Below are 11436 nucleotides of genomic sequence, written 5' to 3' on the forward strand. Positions count from 1 at the left end.
ACGGACGCACGCGACGCACGGACGGTGACGGCGACGGCGATCAAGCGATTCTACAAGCTGCATTCTGACTATGTCAGTGAGCTAATAAAGAAGAGGTATCGATGCACCAAAGTAAGGCTTCTTGTAGGGCATGTTGGATGTTACAACGCCTAGTTCTCAGGGCGGATCTAGCTTTTCAGGAGACGGCAGGCTGTATGATATGATATTTGCACAGAGTCACCGCAGTAGACGTTAGATGAGCGCTGTCGCTCTGCGGCACTTGTTCAAATACCCCACGATTTGTGCAGAAAGTTTTTGAACGGCATTATATCACGTGTCTTCCATAACTTGTCAAGAAAAATGTCTTACTAGAGTCATCATCAAGGTAGTTGAGATGAATCTCACGTTGAATGCAGTATGGTGGAATGAAGAACAATTCAACATGCGTATTCCACGTCAAGACTGGCCGAGTCTTGTGCTCGGGAAAGTTGTAGACTTTCGAAAACTGCAACATTCAAACAGACATAAATGTGACTTCATTGTTTCATTATGGTTGGCAGACAATGAAAATACAACTAACCGCATACTTGAACCTGCAAAGCTATCTGCTTGGTTTAGCTGAAGTTTACATATATTTTACTCTGAATGCCCTTGCTGATTTATTCAGATATTAAAATGTACTCAGCATTTATATGAAGCATGGTTCACATGTAAGATAACTATGAAGTAGAAAATTCTTGTTAAAGCCAATTACCTAAGGTCCGTCCATGTATATTGCTTCATCATTTTCCATGATCAGTCTCCAGAGATAGTGGTGTATTTCAATATCTGAATATAACTAATATATATAATAATTAACATATATAAGCTACGTTAAACAACACGCAACCAGAACATTGCCAGCACTTGGTTGAAAATGGACTTTAAGAAAGCTAGAGCAGTTTTGTGAAATTGTGGATAAATGAAAGCCTAGGGGAAAATTTCAGATAAATGAGTTATATACTTTTACTAACCTTCCTTTCCTAAATATACCTTACTGTATGGTGGCCTTCCAACTATTAATTATATCAGCGGTGATTGTTATTGTGTTCTCTATCCAGAACTCTGGGTAGATGAGGCCAGGATGGTCCTGTAGGTGCTGACCAACTGACAAGTCAGCGAGTTGACATCTTAAATTCAGTAGAAAAATAAATGATATAACCGGAATATGTTAGGACTTCCCAAATAAATTGCCAGCTACGCTTTTGAACGATGCTTACCAAAAGTTTGGGAAGAATTCGTTCGAGAGAAATTGTGAGAGAATCAAGTTCTCAATCTTTACGTATTGAATTCTAGGTAGCACAGTCATTATTCAGATTTACTGTTCGTTATGGCAGATATAGATTTGGAGGCATATACGATATACAAGGCATGAACGAAGCAACTGATTACGATCCGTATTACAATACACCCTTTAGCAGGTTCCAAGCCAGACAAACCGCCGCCCATTTACACTCACGAGAAACGACGCAAGTGGACTTCTCATCACGCCGACCATTACCACCGCTACTACACTGCTACTATAACTAGACGACACTCACGGCTCGCTTTTTCGGACTCCTTGGTATGAACTCCGATGGGAAAGGTCGATCGTACGGCGTCCTGTCGAAGGGAGGGGCTCCCATCTGGTCCATGTAGCTGCTACCGTAGGGTCCTGCTTGATACATCGGCAAACAGGAGAGAAAGAAAGATGCGAGGCATTACGGCATGTGTACAAGCGTCAACAAGTGAACACGCGCATCAATGGTCGCCTGGAGGCAATGACGACGTGAAGTACTGATCAGCGATTCTCTCCCCAATAATTAAGATTAATGTGATGCACATGCAGGCAGCTCAGAACACGTCGGGCGAAATAATAAAATCTAAATTAGTCTTAACATTAGACTTAACATAAACGGTTTCTCATAGACCGTTGAAATTAAGGAGTTGCTCATATGCAGTGTATAGAGGTCAGGTCTATGAGAAAAGGTTAATGTCAAGACTAACTAACGTTAAGAGTACGTTAACGTAAGAGCTACGCTATGCTGACCTGCTCCCTGCACACATCAGCCCACACCCCGTTCCGACTAGAGGAGCTGAGTCTAACGCACCAGGAGCAGCACACGTTCGTGAAGCATCCGCCTGTACACGCCATGACTTACACAGTCCACGAATCTGGCTCTGCCTACGCTAGGCCGACACACCCCCGCACCGTTCCACACATCCGACTCGAGCGCTAATAGCCTAATGCACATGCCTTAAAGGGGCAGTAGCCTCTAGGATTTTACTGCATACAACTGTACTTACTGTATAACAAATCGTCTATACCCACACGTATTTGTTACCAGATACCTAATTTAAAGGGACAGTAGCCTCTAGGATTTTACTGCATACAACTGTACTTACTGTATAACAAATCGTCTATACCCACACGTATTTGTTACCAGATACCTAATTTAATTGTTATAATTAATTACACATCAACGCTACGAAATTTGAACGGCGCCATGACACCCGCGACCGTGCTGCCACCCCGAAAAAGTTGCGTATTTGACCATTTATTTTGCACGTTACAGACCGAGGGCTAATTACAAGTGCAATTATATTTATACCTAAATGCTATTTAACCGAACGATATTCATTTTAGGGCAAACGTATCCATATTATAACTGAAACTATATGTCGTTTGTAAGATATTACAATCCTTTTGCTTTTAAATGAATAAATAAGAAACACGCTCGGTCTGTAGCCCTTGGCTGGAAAGTGGTTTTGCGCAACTTATCAGATCGTGCGCTTTGAGTGGCGCCACCGTCGTTGTAATCAAACTGTAGAAGTTAGTTTTAAAACATTTTTTAATAATATTTCTAATGGTGATTGAACCATGCAACGTTTTATGTAGCATAATTTTAACCTAAATTAACTGAAAATAACCCTAGAACCTAGAGTAAACTCTCCCTTTAAACTCATGATATCTCTACTTAATCTCTTATGATAGTATCGGATATAACAAAGTTCCTTATATTACATTGCAAAATTGTAAGACAAAATAACATTGCTGAAATTTTTATGTACAACTTAAAAATCAAAACACAACATTACCCCCCCCCCCACCCACACACACACACATACACACCAGGGTGCGAAATTAACGCGAGTCCGGAGTCAAATACTCCTTGATTTTCTGTCAGACTCCCTGATTTAACATGTGCAAGAGACCGTGCGACTCCCTGAAAATTTTGCTATACTATTACTAACTAGTTCGTTCCAGAGCACGGCCTCATGGAATGACCGTATTTTTTCAGCAAATGTCCAAAGACATTTTGGCAGACGTGCAACCGCATGAATCTTCAAAATAAGCACATGCGTTATTGTTAATATCTTTAGTTTTGAACTTCAGACTGCGGACTCCCTCATTTTGCTGCGGACTCCCTCATTTTGCTGCGGACTCCCTCTTTTTGAGGGTAGGGAGTCCGTTGGACTCCCTTGTTCAAAAGTTCATATCTACCCCTGTGCGACACACATCCACACAGTTATGATTGATCAAGTTACTCATTTGTGTATCACCATTACATACCACAATCTTTAGCCGTGCTGACTTGGTTTTTTCTCCTTCGCTTTAGCAGACGACGACACTTGCTTTTTTACGTACATCAAGACGTGTCAGCTTTTTTCTTGCTATTACTTGCTGAAGTCTCAGCACTCGCGGCCTTGTGTGCATCAGGCTTCCTGGCCCGAAGGTGCCGCGTTTGCAGTTTTTGTCTTGGCAGTCGTGGGTTTCGTCGCAGACTTACTGCTCGATTTCTTCACACTCTTGTGTCGTCCCCGTTTTCGTGGCAGAACTGTGCGAGGTAGTGCTCTTCGCTGGATAAAAATAAAACACGACCGGATCACATGCTAGCCATGTTGCAAATTAAACATTCGTAAACGTTATTATAATTACTCATCTCAGCCAGTTGCTCATTAGTGGGGTACATTTATATATAATTACTATTAACCGTTGAGAAATTTTGAATTGCTGCAACAAACCCATGTTACAAGTCTCGATCACCCATGCTTATACCTCAATACTAGCAAGTAACATACCCTCAGAGTTAATCTGTTAAATAGGCATAAAGTAATCCGGCTCATACCATAAGTACGACATGGTAAGATTTCCCTTCGTGTCACATCTTTCTCACCACACATCGTCTTCACGCATCGCACGAGCACGCACGACAGGTAGGCAACGACGTCGTCCAACACCGCGTGAGACGTACCTAATGGTTTCTTGTCCTCGCTCACGAGTTCGACAGCCAAGTCATCATTGCCGGCATTAGTATCCAAGATGTTATTCAGTATGCTCACAAGTACCGCCTGCTCGTCTGCAAGTGGGAAAAGAGACGGTCGCCTACAGACGCCACTCGCGCACGTTTGCCGTCACCGTTAGTTTCGTCGATCAGTTTGACCGCTGGGATCGTTGACTATGCTGCCCTCTATGTTTTGCCGCTCGTCAACATCGTAGCCATTTTGCAGAGTTTATCCTACAGCCAAGCGCTGTGTCCTCGTAGCATCATGTACATTCATAGTTGCTAAACGTTAGGTTAGGGTTAGGTTTAAGCTGAATTTACACTTCACTTTTAGTAAAAAAAAGTTGATCAATATTTAAACTATTATATATTCTCTATAGATAGAAACACAAGTTTACACAAGTGAATTTATCAATTCTTTTCAACTTTTCTTGATTGTGGGGCAATGGTTACACATTTTTAGAGATCCGTTAAGCAAAGCTGTGATAGGGTCCTGTGTTCATTTCAATATACCCCAGTAACCAGTTTCACAGTTCACACCAGTTCAGTTGCGAGTTTGATACATCAGTACATATATACCGGTGTCTTATATTACAATGTCACCAAGTAACTGGTCTCACACAAGTTGAGATTTAAGTGATATGTGAGTGTATATACGTCTTATATTTACATACACTGAAATTGGAATTGAAAAGGTTTAGCAATATTTTCTGAACACAAAAATGAAATTAAAAAGATGAAATTTAGTTATTCAAATTTTACTGCAAAATTGCCAAATGTGTAATTTATCCAGACAGTATTCAGATGCACTCATACTGCTCCATAGTTGCGAACACATTACAAGGGCATACAATACTAGTACTGTCTCATCATATATGTAAATTAATATAAATATGGATGCTTATAATCATTAAGCTACATACAGGATACTACAGACTGATCCAGCATCGTACTCACTGTAAGACATTCTTGATATATTTTATTTTATCAGAGAAGATTTTATCAAATGATGCATTAGAAGTAGATTATCTTACCTTGCAAATAAATATCCCTCATGATGCGATTCATAAAAAAATATGCGTAGCAAATGGCTGAAAATACATCGCGAATTGCGATGCGATACCGGGAAAATTATTCCCTGGTGTCCATAGAATGTTTGATCGTAGCAATTTAGTTTTTATTGTCATTTCACATGTTGTGGTGTCATTCAGTCTTTCTCCTCTTCCGCAGGCATGGTGTGTAATCGGTTTGCATCTGTCATCTTCGTTAGCAGCAAGACCAAGCGGGAACTGCTCAACAATATAGTGAGGAGAAAGAGTGAGTGAGTCGAGTCGCTGATTTCCTGCATTAACTATAGCACGAAACTCACATGTACATATATCTCTATACAGTCGTGGAAATTTTTGTTATTTAATTATTTTATTACATTTTATTATTATCTCTTGGCAGGACTGCGCGTGGATCCCTGTCTCCAACCTGGTAGCTGCTGCTCATCCTCCTGCTGGGAGAGGTAAGTCACTTTTGTATTCTCCTTGCCTTTCTCTCTCTCTCCTCTCGTCTCTCTTCCCTATCTGCCGGGAGAGAGGGAGGGAGCGGGCGGAGGAGGAGGAGGAGGAGAGAGCGGAAGGGAGACCCTCCTCATCCCTCTATCACCTCCTCCCTCCTCTATCACCTCCTCCTCTATCTCCTCCTCCTCCTTCCTCCTCCCTCTATCGCCTCCTCCTCCTCCCTCTATCACCTCCTCCTCCTCCTCCTCCCTCTATCACCTCCTCCTCCAAGGCAAGGAGAATACAAAGGTCACTTACCTCTCCCAGCAGGTTGTCGAGGATGCACCGTTGGTAGGTCGGCAGCCGCGGCGCCCTCACACTGCTCGGCTACGTCGCGATGGCTCCAGGTGATGACTCCATACCCGACCTGCATGCAACAACGTCATTAATCGCTTAATCGATAGTACAAACAGTCAATGTTACTTACAAGATCAGACGTCACGTATTATGTTTGTTGTTTGTTACGTATGATGTAGTATAATCAATAAATGATTACATGTTGTATTGAAATCATACTTGTCCGACTCTCTGAATATGATGTACATGTGTCAACAACAGATTATCAACTTAAATTCATCATTCTCTACATACGCGGTACAGCATTTCACATTTCGCAAAGCTATCGACGCTACAAAATGTAATTAGAGTAATGTAGTGGAGGTGGATTGGCCACACCTTACGCAAATCTAGAACCCACAAGGTCAACGGGGAAGGGGCCGTCCGAAAACTACATGGAGAAGGCTATAACGTCATTATCCTTAAAACTATCGCTAAGTGCTTTCTATGCGTTTTTCGATGAATAATTGCTACAAAGTATACAGAAACAGAACCGTGTCTGACGTTCGAACCTATAACTACACAAGTGCCGCATAGCGACAGCGCTCATCTAACGTCTACTGCGGTGACTCTGTGGTGGAGTTGTGGGATTCTAGTAAACCCTGTTAGTCCCAAATGTGTTCACATACACGCCGAAATAGTGGAATGCACAGAGATGGTATCAGGAACCTTCTCAAAAGATGTTCGTTGGATGGCGTGTACGTTTAAGTTTCTTCAGATTAAAGATGGAAGCTCCCATCATTCGTAGTAGCAACAACTATTTGCAAGACAGAATCTAGGTAAGCACTCATCCATTTACCTACGCAAGCCTACAGGCTGCAAATTGCAATAGAGAGCTGCCACCTGTAACCAATTAATGCAGGCAAAAACTGCCCCAACACATGCACAGCCACTGGCAGTGGCATACGTGACATGTAAGTTGTAACATACTGACAGTACAGAATGACATAGAAATTATACGATTTAAGGAATATACGGAGGCTTCCCTCCCTTCGACAGGACGCCGTAACCGATCGACGCTTCCACATACGGAGTTCATACTAGCAAGAGGTCCGAAAAAGCGACCGTGATGGTCGTCTAGTTATAGTAGTCATTGTAGTACAGCGGTGGTAAATGTCGGTGATGAGAAGTCCCACTTGCGTCGTTCTTGCGGTGAGTGTAAATGGGCGCGGTGTTTTCTGCTTGGAACTGCAAAGGTGTATTTATACAGGATCGTAATCAGTTGCTTTCGTTCATCCTTGTCATATCGCTATATGCCCTCCAAATCTATACGCCATAACGAACATAAATCTGAATAATGCTGTGCACTAGCATTCAAACGTAAATGATTGAGACCCTTGATCTCTCACATTTCTCACATCGAACGAAATCTTCCCCAAACTTAGTAAGCATCGCTCAAAGCGTAGCATGGCCATTATTTGGGAAGTCTAACATATCCGTATATTCATTTATTTTCTACTGAATTAAGATGTCAACTCGCTGACTTCATTGTCAGGCACCTACGACGCCATCCTGGCCTTCATCTACCCCAGAGTTCTGGATAGAGAACACAATACCAATCACCTGCTGATGATTAATAAAGTTGAAAGGCCACCATACAGTAAGGTATTAAGAAAGGTTAGTAAAGCTAATGAAACCCATTATCGAAAATTTTCCCTACTTTCATTTATGCCACAAATTCACAAACCTGCCTCGAGCTTTCTCTAAATCCATTTTCACCCAGGTGCTGGCAATGTGTCGGTTGCGTCGGTGTTAACCGTAGCTTCATATAATGTTAATCATCTATATATATTATTTTATATCAGAGGGTATTGAAGATACACACATCTCTGGAGACTGCTGCATAGAAAATGATGAAGCGAATTATCCATGGATCGGACCATAGGTAATTGGCTTAGACAAAATTTCTAATTCATATTTACTTATGCATGCTCGAACCATGCTTATATACATGCGAGTCGCACTTTTAATATCTGACTAACTCAACAAGGGCATTCGAGTAAAATACATAGTAAACTTTCAGGCTAATAGCCAGCAATAGCTTTGCAGTTCAGTATAGCAGTTAGGTGTATTTTCATTGTCTGCCAACCATACGACAACCTGAAGTCAACATTCTGTCTGATTGATGTTGCAGTTTTCGAAAGTACGTACACTTCTCCGCCGACACAAGAGATCGCCAGTCCTTGTCACTGTGCAATACGGTCATGTTAATGTCTTCATCTCGCACCAGTCAACTGCATCACCGTGAGATTCATCTCAACTACCATTTGATGCAGATCTTTTTTTGATGATACTCTAGTACACACATCTTTTCTGACAGGGGTGGGCGGGTGTTTATGAAGACACGTGATATGAATGCCGTTCAATAAAGCCTCGTTCTCACAAATCCGTGGGATTTGAACAAAGTGCCCGCAGCCAGCGACCAGCGGCTCTCAATCTAACGTCTACGCGGTCGACTCTGTGGTGGAGTGGTGGGAGTTCTAGTAAACCCTGTTTAGTCCCCAATGTGTTCACATACACGCCGAAACAGTGGAATGCACAGGGAATGGTATCAGCACCTTTCTCAAAAGAATGGCGTGGTATCGTTATGCAAAGTTGCCACGAGATCCGCGTAACGTTAAGTGTCTTCAGATTAAAGATGGAAGCCCATCATATTCGCTAGTAGCAACATACTATGCTGCAAGACAGAATAGGATACGCACTCATCCCTTACTACGGCAAGCCACATGGCTGTCGCAATAGAAGCTGCACCCGTAACCTAATTAAGGCAAAACCTCCCCAGTAGACGCATGCAAACACAGCAATGGCCTAGCCACCTACAGTGGCAATATCGTACATGTAAGCCATATGACAGTTACCAGATGGCCGTATACAATATAACGATTTAAGGAGGCAATAAGCCCTTCTTAACCAAATTAGACTATTGAATTTACTGTGACCTTGTACCTCATGTACATGCCAGGCATTATAGATCTACTAGCAAACCGGCCGTCAAATCTTTGAAGACAGAACAGTCAACAAAACCGATTTACCCCCCTCTTGAGGTCAAAGGTTATGTGACACTTACCGTTCTTCGCATGTCACGCAGAAAGTAATTCTTCAAATGTGCCTTTCAATAATGCCATCAAAACATGTAGTCCCCGGTGACACAAAAAAGTTTCCAATCGCCCGGTCAGACACCATTGTCCTCCAGAAACTGTCTAAAATCATGCCGTCGTGCCACATTGTACCTTTGACTGGTGACCAAACCACTAATCCAATGTTCGGCACAGTGGAGGGCTTTCCCTACCATGATGCATACATCCGACTTATCACGACTCTAGTCCCTCGACCGCTTGAGATTGGGTGGCCGCAATTCTGCATTTCCTCCCATACTTAATTAAGGAGTGAAATGTTCCCATCGCCTTTTGTTATACCAGTTCCTCTTTGACCTTCTGACCTTTTGACCCCGCAGCTTCGCACAGCCCCAAGCTCGTTGACGATTCCGCCCAATCTAGTGCCGACACCGCTGCCGTACGTCGAGACGTTAAGATTTTAGCAACTGTTGACGGGGGGGAAGGGACGACGGCGCGATCATCGCGATTCTACCAGCGCATGCTGACAATTTGCGGCTAAAACGTTGTTTGACATCTGTGTCAGAGCTGTGGCGACCACCTCCAACCCCCCTGTTCAGTCCCTGACTGAGGGGAAATCGCATAGCTAGTAAAATGGGCCAAACAATAAAAAAATCAATCTGCAAGGCCGTCCCAATTTTCCCTGTGACACAGCGGCTCCTGAAATTTTCCTAGGTGGGAGGGGGACATGGCATCCCAGACCACCTAGCACCGCGTGGCCTTCTGCAACCCCTTTACTCAAAATATCATATCAACACCTGTCGTCTCTCTGAAACGCTAGATTCCGCCCCCCTGCAGAACTCGGCGTTGTAACCATCCAACAGCCTTACGTGACCTACTCTTGCATCGAACCTCTTCTTATTAGCTCTATCTGACCCTCAGTCCAGCTGCAGCCTTGAGAATCCGCTGATCGTCCGGCCGTCGCGTCCGTGCGTCGCGTCGTCCGTGCGTCAACAGTTGGGCAGCAAAATCTAACGCTCGACGTACGGTCACGATATTCGGGACGTCGGGGGGGATTCGTCAAGAAGAGCTTGGCGTCGAAGCTCGGGGTCAAGAGGTCAAAGGTCAAGAGGGAAAAGGAAGGGGAACATTCACTCTTAACTAAGGTATAGGGGGGCCTGAAAAAGAGGTCGGAGATGCATATTGCCGCACAAATCAAACTGCTCGACTAGGCTCGTTGACTAGTCGTGTATAGCATCATGTAGAAAAGCCATGACTGTGCCTAAAATGAGGTCACAGTTCAAAGCAAATGCACAGGCCCCGATTTAGACATTTCTGAGAGACATGTCTGACGAGCGATTGAAAACCTTTGTTCAGCGAGTGTACCTAGCCCTTTTCACCTGGCTTTATGAAAGGACGCATTGAAAGTCCCTTCTGCTGCCATGCGAAGAGTAAGTGTCGGATAACCTCTTTGACCCTCAAGAGAGGGTTAAACATGGATTTGTTGACTGTAACAACAGAGTGAACTGCTTTGCTATTCGAGGCCCCCTCCTCACCCTCCCCTTTCCCCTGCCCCACCCCTCCCCCCACCCCTTCCTCACCCCCTCCGCCCTACCCCTCCCCCTCCCCCTACCTCAACGAGGGTTCAACAATGGATGTTGACGTGTCTGTTAGAAAGAATTTGACTGCGGGTTGCTTATAGAATCTATACATGCTGATTTATGAGGCACAAGTCACAGTTGAAATTTCAAAAGCTAATTTTGCGTTAAAGAAGTGATAATCCCANGAGTGAGAGCTGTATATGTAGAGTGAGAGCTGTATATGTAGAGTGTGAGAGCTGTATATGTAGAGTGAGAGCTGTATATGTAGAGAGTGAGAGCTGTATATGTAGAGAGTGAGAGCTGTATATGTAGAGAGTGAGAGCTGTATATGTAGAGAGTGAGAGCTGTATATGTAGAGTGAGAGCTGTATATGTAGAGTGTGAGAGCTGTATATGTAGAGAGTGAGAGCTGTCTATGTAGAGGTGAGAGCTGTATATGTACAGCTCTCACTCTCACATATACAGCTCTCACTCTCTACATATAAGAGAGTGAGCTGTATATGTAGAGAGTGAGAGCTGTATATGTAGAAGTGAGAGCTGTATATGGTAGAGAGTGAGAGCCTGTATATGTAGAGAGTGAGAGCTGTATATGTAGAGAGTGAGAGCTGTATATGTAA

General features: G+C 43.4%; 2 long non-coding RNA genes across 2 annotated transcripts; one reads left to right on the forward strand and one right to left on the reverse strand.

The window, feature by feature from the left end:
- Positions 1-352: 352 nt before the first annotated feature.
- Positions 353-4448, reverse strand: LOC106819138. The gene is made up of 6 exons (XR_001395358.1): positions 4254-4448; positions 3572-3858; positions 1560-1672; positions 1012-1148; positions 734-817; positions 353-484 (listed from the first exon to the last, which is right to left on the reverse strand). It is a non-coding gene; the product is annotated as an uncharacterized LOC106819138 (long non-coding RNA).
- A 1010-nt stretch (positions 4449-5458) lies between these two features.
- On the forward strand, positions 5459-6340 carry LOC106819139. The gene is made up of 3 exons (XR_001395359.1): positions 5459-5600; positions 5733-5793; positions 6098-6340. It is a non-coding gene; the product is annotated as an uncharacterized LOC106819139 (long non-coding RNA).
- The last annotated feature ends 5096 nt before the right edge of the window (positions 6341-11436 follow it).

The sequence above is a fragment of the Priapulus caudatus genome, unplaced genomic scaffold (genome assembly GCF_000485595.1).
Source record: "Priapulus caudatus unplaced genomic scaffold, Priapulus_caudatus-5.0.1 Scaffold2883, whole genome shotgun sequence".
In the NCBI taxonomy this organism is placed as follows: Eukaryota; Metazoa; Priapulida; class Priapulimorpha; order Priapulimorphida; family Priapulidae; genus Priapulus; species Priapulus caudatus.